Source organism: Ictalurus punctatus, chromosome 2 (genome assembly GCF_001660625.3).
Source record: "Ictalurus punctatus breed USDA103 chromosome 2, Coco_2.0, whole genome shotgun sequence".
In the NCBI taxonomy this organism is placed as follows: domain Eukaryota; kingdom Metazoa; phylum Chordata; class Actinopteri; order Siluriformes; family Ictaluridae; genus Ictalurus; species Ictalurus punctatus.
The window spans coordinates 28,155,805-28,179,749 of record NC_030417.2 but is presented as its reverse complement, the minus strand read 5'-3'; the positions used below and the strand labels follow the sequence as shown (position 1 = coordinate 28,179,749).

The 23,945-nt window shown below is 41.8% G+C and overlaps 1 protein-coding gene across 7 annotated transcripts in view; it reads right to left on the bottom strand.

The window, feature by feature from the left end:
* baiap2a (BAR/IMD domain containing adaptor protein 2a) overlaps window positions 1–23,945 on the bottom strand; it is an 86,580-nt gene that overhangs the window by 27,076 nt on the left and 35,559 nt on the right. The gene's annotated exons all lie outside the window — the stretch shown is intronic.

Below are 23,945 nucleotides of genomic sequence, written 5' to 3'. Positions count from 1 at the left end.
GGGACATGAGGCGGAGAACACCCTGGACGGGGCGCCAACCCTTCGCAGGGCACACACACACACAATTTAGAGAACGCATGTCTTTGGACTGGGGGAGGAAACCGGAGTACCTGGAGGAAAACCCCGAAAGAAAACATGCAGACGGGAATCAGCCCCCATCCGTGGGGCCACTGTACCCCCCTCCCCCCAACCCAGTCGCCCCCCTCTCAATACTTTTATGATTGTTGCTTAGATTTATTTCAATCGTTACATCTTAAACCAATACGCCGATCCAAATCTTACAAATCATTACACCCCTAATATTCTTCTACAATTCTACATAAATTCTTTCCATCGTCTTAAATGGTCTGCACTTGAATAGCGGGGTTTGTTTTTTTGGTTTTTTTAACCTTAGTGGTTCCAAAGCGCTTTACACTGGTTCTCATTCACCCATTCACACACACACACACACACACACACACACCCCAACAGTAGCAGAGCTGCCATGCAAGGCGCTAGCTTGCCATCGGGAGCAACTTGGGGTTCAGTGTTCTGCCCCAAGGACACTTCGGTATGTGGAGTCATGTGGGCCGGGAATCAAACCGTCAACAACAGTTACGTTTTAAAGTTTAAGCATTAGTTAGTGGCTATATATAAGACACCTTGAAGCGGTACAGTTTTGTTTTGTCATAACGGTGGCTTCACAATCCTGCTTCTCACTATCCGTCATGGCCACTGAACAGATGCGATACGTTGGCTTTGAACCGCATACTTCTCTGTTCATTCATCTTTACTAATTCAGCGCTCACCATCAACGTTCTTTTGTACAAAGCAGGTCATCAGTTCACTAATCAGACCAGAGAGGGCAAATAAAATCCTGTTAAAGTTCCTCTTTCTCAGCACACGTCCCTAGCCCTAGAGCTAGTCTCTGGTCCGATGAGCTGTCTTTGGTTATATAATTACATTTACATAATAATGCGTGTGTTTTTTATAAACTGCAGAGGATCTGCTAAACTCGATGCTTTTGGAGTTGCTGAACTACTGACATTTTTTTCATACAATGAACAAGCTTTTTATATATATATATATATATATATATATATATATATATATATATATATATATATATATATATATATATATATATATATATATATATATATATATATTTCGGTCTTATCCACCACTGGCTCACATCTCGCCTTTTTCCTCAAAAGGAGCTCTTTCAAGCATGAACGATCCTGTGGAGCAAACACAAACACAGATAGAGGCCACAGGAGAAGACGGCACGCTCTCAGAAGGCTACTTAAGCCGATTACAGATAAGCAGTTGTGATCACAACCCTGGGGCTTACACGCCACTGCGCTCAGTTGAGTGCTCCCAGAGGTTCAATCAGTTAAAGAAGCACGGCATTATAGCCGGCCAAAGGCCCATCTGCCTTATCAGGCACCGACCGAGCCTGAACCAGCACTTTTACAGGAGTTACACAGGTGCAACTGAAGATAGTGTTCATGCATTAATAATGTCCGAGGCATTTGAGGCTCATGCTTGGAAAGTAAGTGAAACATCACTAAAGCTTTACCTCAGATGGTGCGCACTATACACTATAAACCATGTACCTGTGTGTGCTGTACCCCTAATCAAACATTTAGCACTAAACGACAATTTCAAGTTCTGGTCTGAGACCTTTCATCAGCGAATCATCCCACAACAGCTGCCACAAGAAATCTTTTTGTTTTTTGGATTGCATTTTTGGCTTCTCATTTACATCCAAAAACTTTTCAGTATAAATGTAAGCCTCAGTGCTCTCCGGTGGCTCCTCCCCTTCCGCTGGCTGTGACATCTTTGGGTAAAAAAAAAAAAGTCCCGTTTTTAAATGATGCCCTACATATCTAGACATCTAAACTGGTGACTCACTTTCTGCTGTCGTGAATGATCCTAAATGGATCCTACTAAACATTCGCACGTTCTGAAAACAGTTCACGCCCACGTCTCGGCCTTTCTTCGGTATATAATGTCATCTGCATACTGTAGACACGGACCTAAGATCTGCTGCCCTGTGCTCATCTCAAACTCCTTCACAATACGCTCATACTCAACGTTCTTTCAACACACTTATTACTGTTGCTTTTAAAAGTATACGACTGTAGAAGAAGAGTAAATGTTTTATATTCCCACTCTCAGGAGTCTCCCAGAAGAGGATGGGTTCTCTTCTGTATCAAGGTTTCTTGTTCACGTCCTCTCGGGGAGTTTTTCCTTGCCACGGTCATTAAGGACCTAAATCTACATAGGAGATTTCTTAGAGACGTTATATGGCCAAAAGTTTATAAACACCTGACCATCAGATCCATATGTGGATCTTCCCTAAACTGTTATCACAAAGGTGTCTAGGATGTATTGTCCCCTGTGCACAAAGAGAGGTCCATGAAGACATGGTTGGAGTGGAAGAACTTGAGTGGCCTGAGCAGAGCCTTGACCTCAACCCCACCACACACCTTTGGGTTTAACTGGAATGCAGACTGAGCTCCAGGCCTCCTCATTCAACATCAGTGCTGATGACCTCCCTAATGCTCCTGGGGCTGAATGAAAATCTCCACAGCTACACTCCAAAGTCTAGTGGAAAGCCTTCCCAGAAGAGTGGAGGTTGTTAGAACAGCAACAAGGAACCTAAATCTGGAATGGGATGTTTAGAAAGCACATGGGTGTGATGGTTAGCTGTCCACCAACTTCTTGCCATATATAGTTTATATGAGAGAAAATCTAGGATTTAGGCACAACATTGGGTTGGATCTAAAGTGCAATACTGCCATGCCTTAAGTTTCTACGAGAGCAGAAATGCATCTCATCTGTTCAGACTAATCGTGCAAAATAAATAGTGCATAATTTAAAAGAAAATACATTTCTGTCCAAGGAAGTGCTTCAGTGTGACAGTAATCCACATTCCATTTGCAAACCCCAGCAATCAGCCATTCGAAAAATGGTTCACGGCACAAAACCGTGCAACCTGAAGAGCATTTGACGTGCGTCGATTCTGGTACATACTCTGGGGGGGGGGGGGGGGGGGGGGGGGAAGCTTGTACTCTTAAACTTGTAAACTTCAACTGAACCAATATAAATGCAATGCTCCAATACCGTTTGAATGCCTGAGGTGACTCCCACGTGAGTGCGTTTTGAACAATTTTAATGAAAATGCCTTTTCTAGACCAGCCCACTTCGAGCTCCATCAGAGCTCCATGCACAAAAAAACCCCAAAACAAACCCTAAGCAAAATAGAATGCAAAGATGCTGCACTTAAAAAAATGACTGGAATTAAAATTGGCTTGGGGGAAGGAAATGATTACTGGAGCTGCTTTTTTTTTTTTTTTTTGCAATCCAATTTAAGGGTTTTGGCCAAACCACTGAGACTCAGACAGTTGGATCGATTAAAGAAAGACATGTTGCAGGCTGTCACAAAGAGCCACCGGCTCTTTTTATAAAAATAAAAACAGCGCACTGCAGTTCTTCTGCAGAAATCTAGTTATTCTTCTGCTTTAAAATGGAAGTAGAATCAAGTGCATCTTGATACAGTATGCACACAGAGATTAGGCCAACCTTTCTGTTTACAAAGTGAGCCACAGAGGAGCCATTGTGCATTGTGCCTTTAGGGAAAGTCCACAGGAAGCACCGAGTATCACTCGCTAAACTGTCTGATACGAGTAACCAGTTAAAATGTCGCGTTTTAGTTAGAGATCTGCATTCTTGCACTTGAAGCGGACAGGTCAGAGTGCATGCGTGTACGGAGGTCCGGACTCAACCATCCCATTTTCTTTAGAACATGTTGTCACATTAACAAAAGCAGCTTCTCAGCCTGTCAATCAGTGAGCAGATTTTACTCCGATGAGTCAGCCGGAGAAGTCATGCATGCCTCGACCCGTGTGTGTGTGTGTGTGTGTGTATGGAAAGATCCCATGCAAACACTCGGTTTAAATTCATTGTATAACACATTACACACCATGCAGGCTGTAGGGGCGAGAAAGCGGAAACCCTAGTGCTGATGAGATACCGTAGCCGCGAGCCAACTCGACAGGCCAGACCAGTCTGAAAGGAGGAAGAGGAGGCGGAGGGTGAATCATGGATGAAGGTCAAGTGCAGATTACTGCAGGGTGTCGTGGAAACAGAGGAAACACGGAGGCTTGGGGCCAGGAGAGGCGAGAGGAGAGAGGAGAGAGAGGAAGGGTTTGTGCTTCTGTAGGCGGTCGGGTCTTCTCTCAACAGCTGTCTGCTGTCACTGTTCCTCTCATACAAATATGAGCGCATTACATCACTCGCCACGTCTGTCACTAAGACTATACATCCCAGAGTGCTTCAGCTGACAGAGGAAAAAAAAACGTCCCAAAAAAAAAAAAAAAAACCTCTGCATCAAACTATTGGTGCTGCTTTTATAAGTGCTTGGGAATGCAGTACTGAGACGAACACGTTGATGACAGATGTGCGCTGAACAGGAAAAGCAGCCGGGAGCCACCACAGAGAAAACGGCGCAGTGTAAACTCCCGAGCTCTCATGGGAAAAACACATCTGTGCGGCTGCTGATAATGGAAATGAATGTGGGCGTGTCTGCGTGTGCTACTGTGGGATAAGGGGCTTCAATGTTGAAGCCACAAAGACTGCAGGTAATCTTATCTTGTGGTTACAGTAGTCATGATCAGTGGCGATACCAGCACCTCTTTGTGTGCGTGTGTGGTGGGGGGGGACCTGGAAGAAAAACACACACACACACACACACACACACACACACACACACACACACACACACACACACACACACCCCTCGGTTGTACTCTCTGTGAATCCTAGTATATAGACAGAAGTGGTCTCTAGAGGCACTAACAGCGTATTAGGCTTCATTGGACTGAGTGTGTGTGTGTGTGTGTGTGTATTTGTGCATCACGGTACACAAAATAAAAAGGCTTTACACCTGGAATTAATGTCCATCTTGACCGAACTGAGACCTACGGTTTGTTGAAACCTGGAAATATCCACGAGTCCCAACTGCATTTCCAGATTTGATGCAGTTGGCACAGCACGGCTGGATTGCTACTCCTGCGAGCGCGTATCTGTGAAGGTGTCATGATCGCGCGTGGACGTTCTTACAGAGTGAAGTCTTCACGCTTGCACGGAATGCGAGTGTGTACACTAGGGAGCGGCGTCACATGAAGCACAGCAGAATTTACAGCGAATATAGGCAGGGAATAAGACCAGCGAAAACTAAACGTCCACGTTTCAGTGTATGAATAATAAATAGCTATGGCTTGTGAAGTGCTGGGGGAAAATGATCAATTTAAACCCAAGTCAATTCTCATCAAAAGAAGTATCAAGCGAATCTTTGGGACTTCACCTTAACTTCATTTCTCATTAGTTTTTTTTTTTTGCTGAGCTGTTATTTATGGTTCACATCACCGACATTTATTACTGGGAAATATGTAGGGTTTTTTTCCACGGGGGGGGCCGGATCGACTTACTCGTGCTGTTCATTTATAGCTGTCCATGCAGGAGGTTTACCATAGGAGGAGAAATTTTTATTAAAGACACCAGTGTGAGAAACGTAACAGCGTGACCAGCACTGGGCAAAGATTTTTAACAGACTACATTTTCAAAAAGCGGTTGAGGCGCACTAGCACACCTCTAGCCTCCAGCAGGAAACATTAAATATTGGATGTTTACACTTTATTGTTTCAAGTTTTATTCTTTACACAAGACAGAAGAAAGGTCAAGATTTTCTGGTTACGCAACCAGACATACCTCTCGGTCAACCTGACAGCAGGTATGCAGCACAATAGATGCAGGCACTGTTTACACTAGTGTGTTTTCGTTTTAAAATGCATAACTGTTGCTACGGTTACGCCTGTCGTGTACACTACTTCGGCATTCACGTAAACGGAGACTTTCGGAAAGGCCGAAGACCCCGTTTTAGTTTGAAAATTCCAGGCACGCATTTCAGTGTAAACAGACCAAAGCGAAGACTTCTGAAAACGAAGGCGTGGCTCCACCCACATCCGCCCCCTGATTGGGTCTTCTGGATCATTGCGTATCCTTCCCTGATTTGTCAAGCCCCTACCATATGATCGTTACGCTACCTTGATCGTATACACAACAACACGGAGACTGAACCGCAAGCTTTGCTGGCTTTGTCGTCATTCTCTGCTTCCGTTGTGCGGTTCAATTCTGGATTTTATAATACTGCAGCTGCCTACATGCGCATGCCTATGATTAGAGCGATCGGCAACAAATCTCATTTCGAGCGGTGTAAGCCCTATAGGGAACGACTAGCAACCCACTTCCTGTTTACACTTGTATGCGCATGCCCAATGTGCATGAATGGTCATGTGACATGCGTATTCGGTCGTGTAGTGTGGACGGAGATCGTTTCTGAAACACGGCGGTAACACCAGCGCGGACGAGGATCGTTTTCATTTGAAACACACTGGTGTAAACAGGACCGCGCACATTCAGTATTTAGCTCACGTAGCAATGTAAAAAGCGTCTCTGCGTGCAGCTCTTACCCATAAACCCCCTCTCCAGCAAATGCGCGTGAACGCAGAACTATAATGCCTGATGCGCCCTGATGTCTCCTGCCACTTCAAAAGGGCTGCTTTCCTTTCAAAGGACTGAAATCACACTACAAAAGGTCACACAGCCATGTGTCCGTGACCAACTGGTTCTATGCAGAGCGAGAGATGACATATTGGATGCAGGAGCTACTAAACCCAGCACTGATTCCTCTGGTAGATATATACACATGTTCTTCACAGAAGAGGCTTCTGTGGTAGAAGTCTTTGTCCCTGTTTCACACAGCCAGTGGATGAGATGATGACCGCATCGCAATTGGACACCGCTACATACAGGTCACAGCTCCAGGAAGCTGTTTATCTCCTGCTTCAGAGCAGGTACTACTCTGCACACCAGCAACTACTGAGCTGGTGCTTCCTGTACTGATCATCATTCAGGAGTGCACTCGAGTGCAAAGCGTACAGAATCACCAACCTGCGTTTATGTAACAATCGATAACTAAAGCTTGTTTTAAAGCCGATGTAGGCTGGTCAGGAAAACGTTTCTGGAACACATATTTTTACATCAGCTCAGCGTCTAAGAAAAATAAAGAAAGAAAGAAAGAGAACAGCAAGCAGCAAAAATGCTGAAAGTCTGCCATTTCACGCACACAGCTGGATTAAAAAGCTTTATACCACATTTCTGATGGGTTCCCAAACCTGAATGTGGATTCATTTTCTAAAACAGCACTTATTATTATTATTATTATTATTATTATTAATATTAACACGCTCATTGTAATGTGTTATTGTTTCTATACTAACAACTAATTCACAGGGGCTTGTATGATGGATGCCACATAATGTAAGACTAATATGAACAGAAACAAACAAACAAACAAACAAACAAACAAACAAACAAACAAACCCCACAATGATATGTAACGAAGAAAAGGGTTTACTCATTGATGGCGAATGGTTCTACAAGTACATTTTTTTAGGAAAGAGTCTCCAGTGTCGATGCTTTGTAACAGCAATGACAGTACTTGTGTTCTCCAGTGTCTCAGCAAAATGACATTTTGTTTTTTGTCTTATTAACTACAATAAAGAGGGGGGGGGGGGGGGGAGGCTAGTGATGAAACTACTGGTTACAACTGCCATGTAAGTGATAACTTGTCATTTGGATGTTCCACAACATTCAACTCAATTTTATTTGTATAGCGCTTTTAACAATGGACATTGTCTTAAAGCAGCTTTACAGAAACATATAAACACAGGATACAGATTTTAAGTAAATGTTCTGCACTTATATAGCACTTTTATCCAAAGCGCTTTACACGGGTTCTCATTCACCTATTCACACACACACCCCCCCAACAGTAATAGAGCTGCCATGCAAGGCGCTAACTTGCCATCGGGAGCAACTCGGGGTTCAGTGTCTTGCCCAAGGACACTTCGGTATGTGGAGTCATACCGCCGACCCTACGAATATTGGACAACCCGCTCTACCACCTGAGCAACAGCCGCCCAGTGTGTGTGAATTTAGCGTGTGCATTTATCCCTAAATAGTTAACAAGCAACGTGTCATTCCTTGAGCAGTCCATACAGGATCTCACACAGGTTTTTTTTAGTGTGTGTAATCGTTGTGGCTAAAAATGCTTGATGTTACAGAGTTTTTTGTGCTTTTTTGGCGAAATTGCAACTGCACAAAATTATTTTGCACATGAGACCTTTTAGCTGTACTCATGTTTGACGCACGAGAATCAAAAGGGGGCTTTAGCTGAATGCATGTTGCGATGACGTCACATGGTGTGTTGCGATGATGTCATGTGACGCTTCTTGGCCCGAATCTGTGAGAAATCTGCAGTAATTTTGAAAAATTACAAGCTCCTGCGGATATTGCGGAGTTTAGTTGATTTTGCCTTCAACTCTGCACTCGAAAAAAAAAAAAAAAAAAAAAAGCTAAATCCTGGAGGGACTGCAGGAAGAATTAAATACTTTGGTACTTGCTTGTCATGGACTATTTTCCTGTAGCAGCACATCCCAGTCATGTTTCACTTCTATGAAGATGACAATGATCGGGTCATATTTCTATAACAAAGCAAAGGTAATAATAATTATTTTAAAAAATGTAAACGCTCAACTTCCTCCATATTCACCGTGTTACTGCTTATGCAACACACTGAAACGTCGGAATGACAGAAGGTCACTCAGGTCTTCAGAAGGTTCTGTTAACGCTAAATGTATCTAATGAGAGTGGGCTTGAGTAGGTCAATCACCATGGCCTTCTTGCCTAGTAAGGCTCCTCTGAAGTGGCATTACCCCAACTAACAGAAAGAGAGACACGAAAATAGAGCTGACGAAATGACACAACTAAAGAGAGCAAAGAGAAAGGAAGATCAAAGCATATCTTTCAGGCACGTTGCGTGTGACTGGAGCAATTAAGACCCGACAGGAATAAGACCCTACACTCAAAATACAGCACGCATGCTTTTAGGAGTAAAAAGGTGAGAATGACGGATCCTCAAGAGCACAGCCTGTGCACCGTGACAGAGGGGAGGAGAGAGGGAAGAAGTAGAGCGCATACAACTCTTCTACTGAGAGATGTGTGAGGTGCCAAATGCCAGCGGTGCGACTCTAATGAGGAAGAGACTTTTACTGGAACATGGAATGCCAATGAGGGGGTCTATGGAGAAACGCCTGCAACTAATCCATCTCCTACATGCACATACACACCCCAGCACATGTGACACATAAGGAGGCAGAGTGATTAAGAGAAGTGCGAGAGAGATGGCAAAAATATCACGTGTCAGCTACTAGTGCCAGCCAAGAGGACAGGTATTCCGGGAGTATTGTGGTTCAGCAATGTTTCCAGAGGACCTCTATAGTAATTATGACCAACTTACACAGCAGTCATATGAATTATAGAGAATTACAGAGCGTTTTCACAATGCAGACATGGCCATCACACCGACGTTCCATGCGTACCACATACACACCGCATCTTTAATCCAAACTAATTGTTTTGAACTCTATTCGACAGCGCTTCTTGTTGCACCTGTGTCTCAGCAAGTTGCCCTTGATTATTAGTAGGTTACATGCCCAGGCATGCAACTCTTTAAACCTCGTCTACCCACCTTATTCCTGCTCCCCATGATTCCTTGCACGAACTATGGTGTGACTTCTGGTTACTTATCCAGTCGGCACCGGCGAAGGTATTAATCGTTTGGCGTTAAGGCAATTAAATAATGTGACGACGTGACCTCAGATAACCTTCTGGAACGTGTTTAGCTACTCAACTTCATCTGTTGCTTCTGACATTTAAAACAAATGTAAATGTTATCAGTATGTAGTACACACACACACATTTATATGATCCGTAGAGGAAATATGAGTGCAAAGCAAAAACACTTCTGCACATGTACTGCAAACAAACACTTAAGCAAAAAGACACTAAACATTTGTTTACGTTTATGTGTTTTAATACCGAAAACAAAAGAACTCGTTCTGCACATACGGGCTTTTTCCTTTACGCTGAAAGCTCCAGAAACTTCCCTTTAACCCTCTAGAGGACTCGTCATCTCTTTGCCGGTGATCTCGTAGCCTTGTCATGGCAACCAAGTGAAATGATCACGTATGCAATGTTTTTGGAGGCGTTCTTTAAAGTTTACATTCTTCGTCTACGTTCGTCCTCTTTTTGTAGACGATGAAAAACGTCACGGAGTTCATCGCCGACAGATTCCTGCTTCCTGCTATAAACGTGCTCATGCTCAGAACGCTTGTTTCAGCCTAGCCTGATTGTTAGCGCAGCAGCGAACGGCACGAGTTCTCTCAGAACTCTCGAACGACATTTTCACAATCCATACTCTTCTATTACAACATGTGTTAAAATCTAATGAGGGAAACAAAAACAACAGAAGTGATAGTAATTTAACAAAAGCACTGCGAAAAACACACTCCATCCGACATCGGCTATTACGGTCGCTTCTGCTAGTTACCGGAAATTTCACCCATTACGAGTTCTCCAGCGTTAGCTTCAGGAATAAGGTGGATATTTTTAATTTTCTGCATTTTAAAACTTTTAAAATTCGGATGAGAGCCAATGGGAGAGCGCGCTTCCTAGATAGGCTATGCTAGAAGCTTTAACGTGCCTATTCATACAGGAAATTAACTAATCAGACACTTGCATTTTTGCTATTCGTAATAGACTTCCAGTGCATATGTCCACTTCAAATTGAAGAAGTATCTATTCATAAACAAAAAGGTGTTTTATATATATATATATATATATATATATATATATATATATATATATATATATATATATATATATATATATATATATATATATATTCAGACACCACAAATGACCAACAGTAGGACTCTGTTGCAAAGCTGTTGTTGGCGATTACAGCGTCGGGATGTTTACACTAAGAAGTAATTATCTTTTTGCAGCATGGTGGATCCATTGCTCTTGGCGAATCGCAAAATCCCCCCCCCCCCCCCCATAAATTTTCAAAGGGATTCAAGGCAGATTAGCTAGGCCATACTTATTCAGAGTGAATTCTTCTCTAATGTGTCTCGGTACATCGCTCCATTCACGTTTCCTTCAATGACGTGTAATGCCCCATTACCCTCTTGCAGACAAGCAGCCCCATATCACGATGCTCCCACCTCAATATATATCTGTAGGTATGCTGTTCTGAGGATCATACGTGCAACCCTTCTTTCTCCAAACATCACGAGGTGACTTACTGCCAAAGAGTTCTATTTTTTTCCGTCTCACCAGAGTATATTGTTCCAAAAGAGCTCTGATTTGTCAAAAGCCTTGCATCTCTTTTTAGCAGAGGTGTCATTTTGCATGGGGTGTAGGAATGGAGGTGATTGCTGTGCTGTTTATTGCTTTTTGTTCTCTGTGTAACTGTCCCAGCTGCTTTCAGGTCGTCCTGCAACTCTTTTCAAGTGACAGCAGGCTTCTCTTTCACCTTCCTCATCATTAGTTGTGGTTCCATGAACTTTCAGGTTCCCAAAAAGACATTTTGTGTATAAATTCTGAAGCGGATATATTAAATTACAAAAAAAAATTTTTTAAAGTGTCTGTATACTTATTTCCCTCTCACTGTACATTATTAGGGTGGTTTCTCCAGATCGTTTTAGTGGGTGAATGACAGAAAAGCAAAGTCTGAAGAAATAATTTTGACAGGATGGATTCAGACAGGACTCAAATAGCTCAGGCAGGCCCGGATTGGCCATCGGGAGCACTGGGAGAATTCCCGGTGGCCTGACGACTGATTTGTCCCACTGCCCTGCTATTTTTTTGGGGTTTTTTTTTTTGTTAAATCATTATTATTTTATATTACTGCGTGTCTAATGTACTCAAGTGATCTTTTCCGAATTCGCCATTTGATAAATCAATAAGAAATCATGAATCTGTTAGTCTTGACTTGCAACGCTACCATTCTCCTCAGCTCCGGCGAACAAACAGAGTCATCACTGCACAGAGCGAGGATGGAGAGGAAGTGGCCAGGAGGAGCAGAGGGGGAAAGGGCACGCATGACAAAAGCCAAAAAGAAGCAGCGAAATTTAGCAAAATCACTGACCAGTTCAGGGCTTGATTTGTGTTCACTAAATTAGCTAAATCAAGTATTAACTACAGTTTCAGTAATAGCAAACGTTAGCACTACTACCATCACTCAAAATACGCTAAAGGACAGCGTTATCTACTGTATAGTAGGGATGCACCGAATGATTGGCAGCCGAAATTATAACAAGTGAAAAGGCCGAATAAATTTGACCGAACAATGACATCTTTGATGATGCGACCAAATAGCCTAGCACGACAAATTTCACGACCTCCACTTCCGGCAGCGCGCTTGGAGCGATGAGCGGGCGCGCGCATGCTCGTGCACGAGCGCATGCTCTTCGGATGTTGACAACCGTGACATTGTTTACTGTAGAGACGTGCGTTTGTTTTGTTGCTGTTCCGGAGTATTCAGTCACGTCGCGAGACGTAAGGGAGTAGAGTACGGAAGCAGGTAAAGACGTATTTATTTAAGGGAACATAACATTAACAACGTATCTAACTATATTATATCCACTATAATACTCCGCGAGGTGTACAGGGACGCGAGCGGTATATATCCCCAATATAATCAGCCGTATAGAACCCAATAGAACCATTTTTTGCGCTCGTCAATGCACTTTTTATGGTAATGCATGTTTGTTGTAGGCTACAGAGTGTTAAACTCTTTCAGCAGTCAGTTATAGGCCTAACATCGGCTATTCAAGGGGGGCTCAAAGATGACCACATCAAAATATTTTTATTTGACTCATTTATTTATTTAAAGTTATATTGTGCCTTGTTGGTAGCCTATCCCTGCTGGAATGAATAAAAATGTTCAGTGTTAAATAAATATTTTGAAATTGTAGTTTTTCTTTGAAAAGCAAGACAAAATAGTAAAAAGCACATTTTGACTATTTAATTTATGCAATGGTGAAAAAAATGGTAAAATAAATGGAAAAAATGTGTTCGGTATCCGGCCTTCGGCCAAGTTTTTCATTATATTCGGTTTCGGCTTCGGCCAAGAATTTTCATTTCGGTGCATCCCAGCTGTACCGTTAGAATACCAAGTAGTTTAATATAAGAACATTTTTCAAGTTTACATAGAGTACAATTAAGGAAGCCCTCAGTGTTGTTATTTTAAACGTTGAAATTACAAATACAGCTAGGGCAAACATCAGCAAAAACTTTTCCAAGCTGTAAGGCATAAAAGGCAATACCATGTAACACAATTTATACAGCTATTGTAATAGATATTTAGGCAACTTAGAAAATTATGTCTGCCCTTGTGTGAGGTTGGAGAAAAAAAAAAAGAAAGAAAAAAAAGTTTTTTCTCCTATTTTTCCACAATAAGGTGGAGAGAGTCAACCTGGCACTAGCTTTGGTGCAGTGGTCACACTTCAGGGTCAACCTGAGATTACCGGTCCAGGTAAAATAAGACAACTTAAATACGCTTTAATACATTTGTATGAAATCTATTATGGTTAAATAAAAATGGTTAAAAAAAATAAAAAAACCCCACACACATTGCCCTAACAGGGGGAGATGGGAGGAGAGAGAACAAAAAGAAGAAGAAGAAAAAAAGGGTCTTTTGTTTACCTCCCTTCTGCATGTAATGTACTTTTGTGAGTGAGAAGTAGAGTTTTACTAGCAGCTTTGCACTTCTGGTGTTGTGCATACCCATGTAAGCGAATATAGATTAAGACTGCTTCACTACCTCTAGGTTTCTTGTTTATGTTTTTATGGGATGGCCATAATGTGTGTAATAAATTAAATTCAGGAAAGAAAAAAAATAGGGTTATCAGTGGTTTCAAAATTGTTGTGGGTATATGGGGTGGCCTGGATGAGCGTGAGACTCACGGCCTGAAATTATGTCCCAGTCCGGCCCTGGGCTACCGATCAGAAGGTCGGGGTTTCATGCCCTAGCACCAGCCAGCTGCCACTGGTGGGCCTTCTAGCAAGGCTCTTAACCCTCTCTGCTCCAGCTTCCTAAAAACCTGGGATATGTATTAAAAAAAAAAAAAAAGTGTAGTAATAATAATAAAAAGAATTTTCACTGTGCTGTAATGTATACGAGACGAATAAAAGCTGCTTCTTCTTCTAAAATCAGAGATGCACCCGCATTTATTACATTACCCCACCTCCTTATGTAAAATTAAACCAGCCCAAATAGGTCTTGGAAGGCTATTGTTTAAAAATGAGTAACTCGGAGAAAGTTACAGAGAAAGAGACCAGTAAGTGAGAGTTGCAAGAGACAGAATGAGAGAGAGAGTGTGCGAAAGAGTCGGAACCAAAAAGACAAAGAGAGAACGAGTGTGCGAGAGAGAGAGAGAGAGAGGGAGAGGGAGATAAATAGCAGTAATTATGAAGAAAAGGCATCTTTGTAATAAAGCACTGCAGGATGAAAAGGAGAAAGGCTCTAATTTTAAAAGAGAGGAGTACTTTATAGCACTCTGCACTCAGCAAAAGTTCGTGTCGGGACAAATCACGTGTGGTTTTTATGCGTGTGTGTGTGTGTATATATATATATATGTATATATGTGTGTGTGTGTGTGTGTGTGTGTGTGTGTGTGTGTTCGCATCAAAGTGTGTGTGTCTGGAGAGACTGATTTGACTTCTTGTGTCAAGGAAGCGAATCAAGGCCGGGGTGAGGGACGATGTTGGTTTGGCATGCTTTCCCAGCATGCAGCACGGCGCTCAGAAATAGAGCGGAAAGTAGGAGCTCCTGGGACCACGGCGCAGGGCTAATAAAAGAGCCCCACTGCTCTCGTTCCAACCGGGCCAACACTTACACCTGTGTGTAAGACTGACGGAAGGACCGATATGCAGGCAAGACAAGACCAGACAGTGGAAGATGACAGCAGTCAGCACTCTCTCGTTCTTCTTCCCCTCAAACAAGTAAACATTTCCCTGCTAACTAACCTCCATTAGTGAGCGCTGATCTCCCACTTCTCCTGGCCCAGCATAATCCGTTAGCCTCAACAGGCAAATCATGTACCTTGACTCATTGCCTCAGGTCCTTTTTTTCCCCCCTTTTTCTTTTTTACAGCGTAATTATGAGAGACGCACGTTACACATTTAAGTACATGTGTGCTCCAAATTGCTGGTGCTGCTCCCATATCTCACTATGCACCACTCCACACCACAAGTTAGTCTCATGATGCAGGCCACTAAGGGACACGTTTGATATGAAGGACATTAACATAAACCTATTATTTAAATATTTTAGAAGAGCAGCTCTGGTGGTGGTTGGTGTTAAAGCATGCATCTAAGCATGTTGCCGTGTATGTGCTGTTACTATAGAAACAGTAACATCTACATAACCCAAGACTAATAATGTCTAAATAAATATATAAAATACATTGTTATTTAGCAAAGAAAAATGTATAGATAAAATATATACATATTTGTTGATATGATGAAGCTTCCTGTTAGGATAGGTTTATTTAATATCCATAGAAGGAGTCTCCAGTGTCAGTGCTTTGTAATGGTAAGTTTTGCACTATTAGAGTATCTTCAGAATTGAGGACTTGGAAATTTCTGGTTTCAAACTGAAGAGTTTTTCTTCCCGATCCCATGTCAGGATATCCATTACAGCCTCATGATTGTTTTTAAGACGGTGAAGTCTGAGGAATAGGAGATCACGCACATTCAGAAGTGGTTTTCGGCCTCGTCATTTGCGCACCGAGATTTGATCGGTTTCCTTGAATATTTTACTTATATTGTACACTGTAGAAGTTTAAATACCCTAAAATCCTACCGATTTGTCTTTGGGGAAAGTTGTTCTCAAAGTGTTGGATTATTCGCTGACTCATCTGCTGGCAGATTGTCGAGCCTCGACCCATCCTTGCTTTTGAAGGACTAGGCCTTTTTTGGAGACTCCTTATATTCTGCGATTAAATGATTCCCTCACCTGTTTCACATCACCTTCTTATTTCAACTCGTCACATTGCTATTAGTCCCAAATCACCACTGTCCCAACTTTTTGGAACGTGTTGCATGCACCAGTTTCAAAATAAACGTTTATCTCCAAAAACCCGTGTAGTTGATTAAGTAAAACATCAAATACCTAGTCTTTATACGTTTTCTGTTTAAATACAAGTCAGAGTACATTTCCAGATCGCTCCTTTGTTTTTATTAGCATTTTCCATACGGTCCCAAGTTTTTTCGGAATTGGGGTTGCGAATATTTAAAAAGCGTGACATTAAAAATTGTTGGCAAATCACTGTGGTCTAAGAACGATAAAAGGCTTCAGGATGTGATATTAGAAAAACCGTCCACTTTGTCTTCAGGACGCTCCGTATCACGCTACCCCGTTGTTGATTATTTTCCTCTAACAGCACACCCTGCCGTGTTTTATTCCTTTGTTACTCATCTACTATGAGCAGAAGTTCATACGCCATTTTGTGCTTGCAAGGCTGAACATTTTCCTAAGCAGCCAGTGTTGTCTGTTTCCCGGGGTGAAACATCGGTGATACGGTCTCCAAAAAAAAAAAAAAAAAAAAAAAAAACCCAGGACATCTCGTTTCCCCTCGAGAGAATTTAAAGATGTTTAATAGGAGTGGACGGGGAGCAAAATCGCTTTATGTGCCGTATCAAACAGACGGCTGACATCAAAAACAAGTGGCAAATCTGACTTTAATGAGTGCGAGACGGAGCCTCTTTCTGAGCAGCTTTGTTCTCATGGTAACCGCATGTGGGTTCCTCTTCGCTTTCATGAGGATTCATGACAGTAGAAAACCAAGAGTCATCCCAGAATTTATCATTGGTCATGAAGAAACTGAAAGATTGACTGGAAGAATGAACAGAGTGACGAGTCATCCTATATTTCTTACACCAGTCCTAGATTTGAGTTTTGTTGTCCCAATTCATACTCCAGAAATATTGATTTTGTATTTCCCAAGGGAATGCTTTTCATTTCTGGAACACAACATAAGAACGCTTCAAAATGATAAGAAACTACCAAAAAATAACCCTTTATATACACAGAATTATTTCTTAATGTGTGTGAGCAGGAGAGATGCTACCTTCCAGAAAGTTCCAGCTTTTAAGCATAGGAAGACATTGTGTTTATGTCCATCTAACGAAGGTGTAATGATTTCTCAGATCCGGAGAACCCCATGAACGTCTGTTAAATGAGAAGATCTACAGTTTCTCTTGATTTTAGCAGACACTATGACAACTCGGCTACAGTTGCCCGAGGTATTGAAACACTAATCTGAAATGTCTGACAGCAGGTGAATCGGATAGATATTATCTTAAAGTACATATAGTATCGTTTCCAATAATCTGCATAACATTATGTAGATGGTCCTGCCACACGAATGTGCTGTGGCTGAAATGATCCGTACCTACATCAGGAAAACTGCACATGACATTCATTCAAACCTAAAATCAACATAATATCAAACTTAAGGACATTAAAGGAACCGAGCTGACTACAGACACAACATGTGTGACTATAGCAATGACTTCACAAAACAATTTATTTGTAAAAAATAATATTAAGAAGAAGGAAGAAGCATGAAAGGATGTTGTCATAGTAACTGGTTCAATTCCTGCACCCCCTCCCCCCCGCATCCCTCTCTGAGAAATACAGCCAAACAATGCAATGCATTTGGGGTATTTTGTGACCACTAGGGTAGATTATTTGGATACGACCTACTACTGGGCATTAGGGGATTAAAACAATGCACTGGATATTCTCCAGGCTTTTGGACAGCACTACAAAAATGGCAGAAAGTGCACTATACAGCAAATAAGGCACAGTTTGGGGTACAGCTTTGGTTCCGAAAGAGCAGTGGTCACTAACGCTGTTCCTGGAGATCTGGACCTTCCTGAAGACTTTATCTCCATCCGTAATCATGCCCACCTGACCACTGAATCATTGCCTTAAGTTCTTCATCAACTAAAACAGGTGTGTTAGATGTTGGTTGGAGATGAAACTTACAGGAAACTAAATCTCCAGGAACAGGGTTGGTGACCCCTGCTATAGAGGGTATATTTAATTTTTTTTTTCTATGTATAACCATGCAAAATAAAGTGACTCAGTGGCTCATTATGCAAACAGCAACTTGAACCAAGGTTAATGACCGCTTCGAATACATGATTTTACATTTGAACTGATGAACACATGAACTGAAATTATATTTGAAGATTTGCTCAAAAAATTTCATAGGGTCAATGATTTGAACGTTTGAACTGTCTATATAATGACTGGTTGTACTGACATTTTTCCAGAGCATTGACTAGTAACTAAATAGAAAATGGATCTGGGGTGCACGGTGGCTTAGTGGTTAGCGCGTTCGCCTCACACATCCAGGGTGCAAGGTAGGCTGACTGGCATGTCCAAAGTGTCCGTAGTGTATGAATGGGTGTGTGAATGTGATTGGCACCCTGTCCAGGGTGTACCCCGCCTTGTATCCCATGCACCCTGGGATAGGCTCCAGGTTCCCCGTGACCCTGAAGGATAAGCGGTATAGAAAATGGATGGATCGATGGAAATTTAATCTGGTGTCTCGGTTACTGTCGCTCCGTAAAGTGTTTTACACAGAGCACTCTACTTCTATATTAAATAATGAACAATGACTGGGGAAGCGATTTTAGATAGAAGCTTTCTATCTAGGTGCTTTTCCCAAACCCTATGTTCAGAAACAGCAGTATATGACATAGGAATTGAAATTCTCAGATTAGTTATACTAATAAAGTGATCAAATCAGAACAATTGGCTCAAATAATTCCTTGGGTACATGTGGGCACAACTTTTAGTTCCTACCTGCAGTTAGTGCCCATTTACTGTTTAGCATCCAAAAATGGAATATAAATAAATAAATAAACAAACAAACAAACTATAACCATGGCTTCTTATCCCATTATATCCAATGGCAGGAAGCAGCGGAGATCTTTGATGCCTCTGCTGAGTGTACGTAACTAGTACCATTAGCTTCCTTTGCTAATCTAAAAAGCTAGTATGAAGCCTAGAACGCAACACAGAAATCAAACTTGCACTTTATTTAGAATTAAAGTGGTGTGTATAAATGGTATATTTGGCAGTAGGCTATACATTTAGGTCACTACTGTTTCTGGACAACGCAAGCCGAACACCACACCCACAACAGACATGCACTATATGGCTAAAGGTTTCTGGACACCTGACCATAACATTCATATGTGCTTGTTGAACATCCCATTGCAGAATTAGTCCTCCTGTTGATGTAGTTATAATAACCTCCACTCTTCTGAGAAGTCTCTCCAGTAGATTTTGGAGCGAGGCTGTGGGGATTTGCTCATTCAGGCACAAGAGCATTAGTGAAGTCGGGTGAAGAGGTCTGGGGCGCAGTCGGTGTACCAGTTCATCCCAAGGGTGTCCAGTGGGGTTGGGTCCACTCCAACCTTGGCAAAAACTATGTTTTCATGGAGCTCGCATTGTGCATAGGGTCACCAGTCATGCTGGAACAGGCTTTAGTCTCAAACTCCTACTTCCAGTGTAGGGAAATTACACTGGAAATGCTACAGCAATTTCGGGGGAAGATTCACATATGGGAGTGATGGTCAAATGTCCACATACTCCACAAGGCTTTGTTAGTGGTACCTAAACCCTGAAGAGAGTTTGTGTAACCATTCTGTAAAGATAAAGCTTCTTCTGTTTTTGCCGTCCTTCGTAGCTGATTAACATTAAGAAGGATCAGTGCCATTAATTATACCTTTCATCTCAAATTTCAGAAGTATTGTTGAGGGGTTTCTGCTGTTGTTGGTCATGTTTTAAAAAACAGGGTGGGTCTACTAACTCACCTAATAACTGAAAATAAGAACGTAAAGCTCAAACCGGACACAAGGCCCGGATTATCGAGAGACAAGATGATGGATACACGAGCAGAACATAGTACAACCTTGTTAGATGTATAGTAGCAGGCAGAGAGAGGGGACGGTGAGCTATGATATGTTACCTATCAGTGGTCCAATTACTGTCCACACTGCTGGCTGTGCCAGAATGATGTAAGAGGTGAACTGAGACAGAAAGACAGAGATAGATAGAGAGATAGATAGAGAGAGATAGATAGAGAGAGAGATAGAGAAGGAGCTTGGAGGGTTTGAGTGGGTGGGACAGTGACAGAGCGATCATTATCCTAAACAGCACAGTGTGTGGGGGAGTGTGTGGGAGTTGGGGGGGGGATAGAGCAAAACACGTAGATAAACACAAAATTCGTCCGATTCGTTTCAGAATGAAGAGCCGCTTGCAACCAAGGACGTTCTCTGAACATACAATGCTTGCACAAGCGTCTACGTGACTGAGTGCACTTGTCTGCAAGTGAAAGAAAGAGGGGGGCATTGGGAAATAATCAAAAGACAACGAGAGAGAGAGTGTGCATCGTGTGTAGGTGGAAAGCATTTACAGTTGGGCTCCAACTGAACCCCTGTGGCTTTCTCACCAAGTGCATAACACACGCAAGACTAGCTGCACACTGCCAAGATTGACAAACATGCATCTCTGTATGACAGCAACACAGTGAGCAACACACTAGAGACAAAAGCCCACAATTTAGCAACAAACCATTAACCTAGGGCTCTTTCAGAAGGACAGCAGCCAGGGGCACCGAGTGGCTTCCCTGCAAACTGGTGCTGTGAACAGTGTGTGTACGTGACAGAGAGAAAACGTGTACACATCTGCGTTAGGTGTGGACCGTGAAGTGATATAGCAACGACCAATGGGATCGAGGGACAGACTGAAGCCTGAAATTTTCCCCATCACATATAGTAGGACTATCAAAACTTTGTTCTTTTCTTTTATGCAATATTAATACTTAATTATGAAATACATAAAACTTGGTACCTAATACCGAATTTCATAATTACACATGAAATGAAGGAACAGTATATTGGCGAGTATGAATAGATTTAGCAACTACAACTATTTAGCAAATCCAACCAGAACTGGATTCTCTGGGAAGTTCACTCTGTATTGAGCACACACAGTGAATAGGAAGCTATTTGGAATGTGGGCTAAGCTTACTAACATACTACATACTATCATACAAAGGACAGTTAAATCATATCATATCACAATTATTCTGGTAACAATCACCGGCTAAATTCGATCAGATTTGAATTTCGAAACAAGCGTTTATGACGAGGTCATTCAGTGTAAATAAAGATCATCATGATTAAAAATCTAATTTCCACTTGTATTACATAACGACAGAAGGTCCAGCTCATGTCTGTGAAAGAACGTTAACAACGCGTAGGGCTATCTGCTTGCTAGCTAAGTGACAAGTTCGTGAGTAGCATTAGTGTAGAGTGCTGTAAAAACCGGAGTCTTAAAAATGCAGAAACGAGTCGGCATTAGCACGCCCGGTTCCATCGGCCCGAAGTCAGTCGGTCGTTTTGAATTGGTCATTTTTGGTTAAATGCCTGAAATAAGGTCTGAGGTTAACACAAGCTGAAGATATTTACTACATAAAATACATCAATAATATCCCACTCTTTTACACATCTTGAAAAAGGTTGCTAACAAAAAAAGGCGGTTGCTAACAAGAGGCTAAATGGGACTACAGAGGTTGTCGAGGACATTAAACATCACGCTGAACAGGAAATCTCATCTACTATACCCTTGTTGTGTTTATACTCACACTCTTCCTGCTCCAACTCACTTTATAACATTTTCCAATTGTAGTGTTTTTTCCCCCAAATTGTAATGCTATAATTTCTATCGAGAGCTTAAATGGTGGTGACATAGACATCATGCCACCGTGGTGTAGTTTTTAGCCCAACTTGAGCTTTTTACTTCCAGCGATTGCATTTCGTCTTCAACATGAATACAAATTGTGTTCATTTGTGAGGATTATCTTGATGAACAAAACATGTAAGAATCATAAACTGTTGTTGGTCATAGAGCTTATTTTCTGCAATAATCTAAAAGCCAGTGGAAACTTCCGGGTTGGCTACAAAAATACGTCATGTTTGCTGCTCTCTTATATAACCAAGTTAAAGCAACGTGTTCTCTCAAGTTTGACATGTCCTTGTAAGCTGAAATTTTCCAGGGAATAAGCTAGGCATATTGATATTTTATACTGGCAGCCTAGAGGGAGAATAATTTCTATATGTAACCAAGGACGCTTCTTCTTCATGAAATCACTGGCTTCTTTATTTAAAAAATCATCCGTCTCAGTCAGTGTCTGATGAGATCTGTCAGGAAAGCACGAAAGGGGTGCTGAACTACACTACCCATCAGCCCCAGCATGTCATATGTTTATCACTTGCACCAGTTTACTGTTTCACCCTGATTAGCACCAACATACAAGTTCCTGTGTTTCAGCACCTGACTGTCAAGCTTCTGTTGTCATGTGTTCCACAGTCTCGTTCACTGTCTGAATGTTTTTACCTAGTATTCTCTGTTCTAGTTCTGGATTCCACTAGGTGCGTCCCAAATCGCATACACTATTCTACGCCATTTTGGTGTATAAATAGTATAATAAGTGTGTTCACACTGAAAAACCCCAAAAAATAAAGTGCACTTTAAGTTCCCGGATGATGCACTCTGGGGGACAAAAAAAAAAAACGAAGCGTGGAATGATGGACACTTCATGCGGATGGGGAGCGGCTACATCAGGCTCGGATCTGAATGGGGGGGGATCAAGATGGCCGAACATACTTATTGAATTCTTATAATAACGCATAGGTTGTCTACCGGGTTTTGTTATTTAACAATTCTCATCTTTCAAGGAAGCTTTGGTTAGTTATTTGTTTGGCTATTTTGGTAATGCTAGTTCCATCGCATTATGTATGTCTGACCTTATTTTCCCTAGACTGGGAGACAGCATATACGTCCGGTTAGTATTGGAAGTGTGGCATTTGAGAAGATACTACCGTTCTAAAATTCATACACTAGACTGAAGAGTGTACAGTGTATACGTGCAGAGTGTACAGCATAAGTGTATAATATAAGTGTATGGTATATGTGTATAGTGTACAAGTGTATAATATAAGTGTACAGTGCATAGTGTATAAGTGTATAGTACAAGTGTATAGTGTACAGTGCATAGTTATTAGTATAATTGTATAGTGCATAGTGTATAGTATAACTGTACAGTGTATAATATAAGTGTATAGTCACATAAGATTTCTGTTTAATATATATCTGCAGATTTTGTTCACGTTAAATCAATTTTAAAAATGCATTCCACTAGCCACGTGTCCACGTGGCAGAGCGCATGCGAGTTTGTGTTGGGGGCAGGGTTTGAGGGCAGGAGGTGGTCAGGAAAGTTTTAACTCCAGGGTGTGGACCACTCATTGTGGAAAAACATCACTGCTATTGTCCTTTCATTATCCTGAACCCAATCACATCCAAGATGAATTTCCCCTAAAGCACAACTCCTCATTATACAGTACGTGCTTCAGAAGTGCTTTCTACCTCACATTGAATCATGTATGTTGTGTGTACACACACCCACACGCCCAAACACGCGGATGTCTTCATCAGACGATAATGACTCATTCCGCAAGAGAACTTTGAGAACAGGCTGGTACACACAGCTTAAAAAGAGGCTAGTCACAAGCTCAGTGGGGCATCGTCGCTCAGTCATGCATCTGAAAACCAGGCTGCGGTAAAGAATAATTACACAGGGACAAGAAACTGAACATCACGGCGACCTGAAAAGTGAGCAAGATTCCGTGCAAACGCAAACTCGAGTTGTTCAAAGTGACGGGTGTTGCAGGACCTGTAATGAGTCACTGAGGTCCAGACTGAGCTCTGTGGCACAAAGAAGAAAATGAAAGGAGCGAAAAGCAAAAGGAAAGAAAAGTGCTAGAGAGCGAGACTGAAATTATTTAAGTGCTAATTGGCTTTTCAGAGTTTAAATGAAAAACTGGAATGGAGTCTGAATATT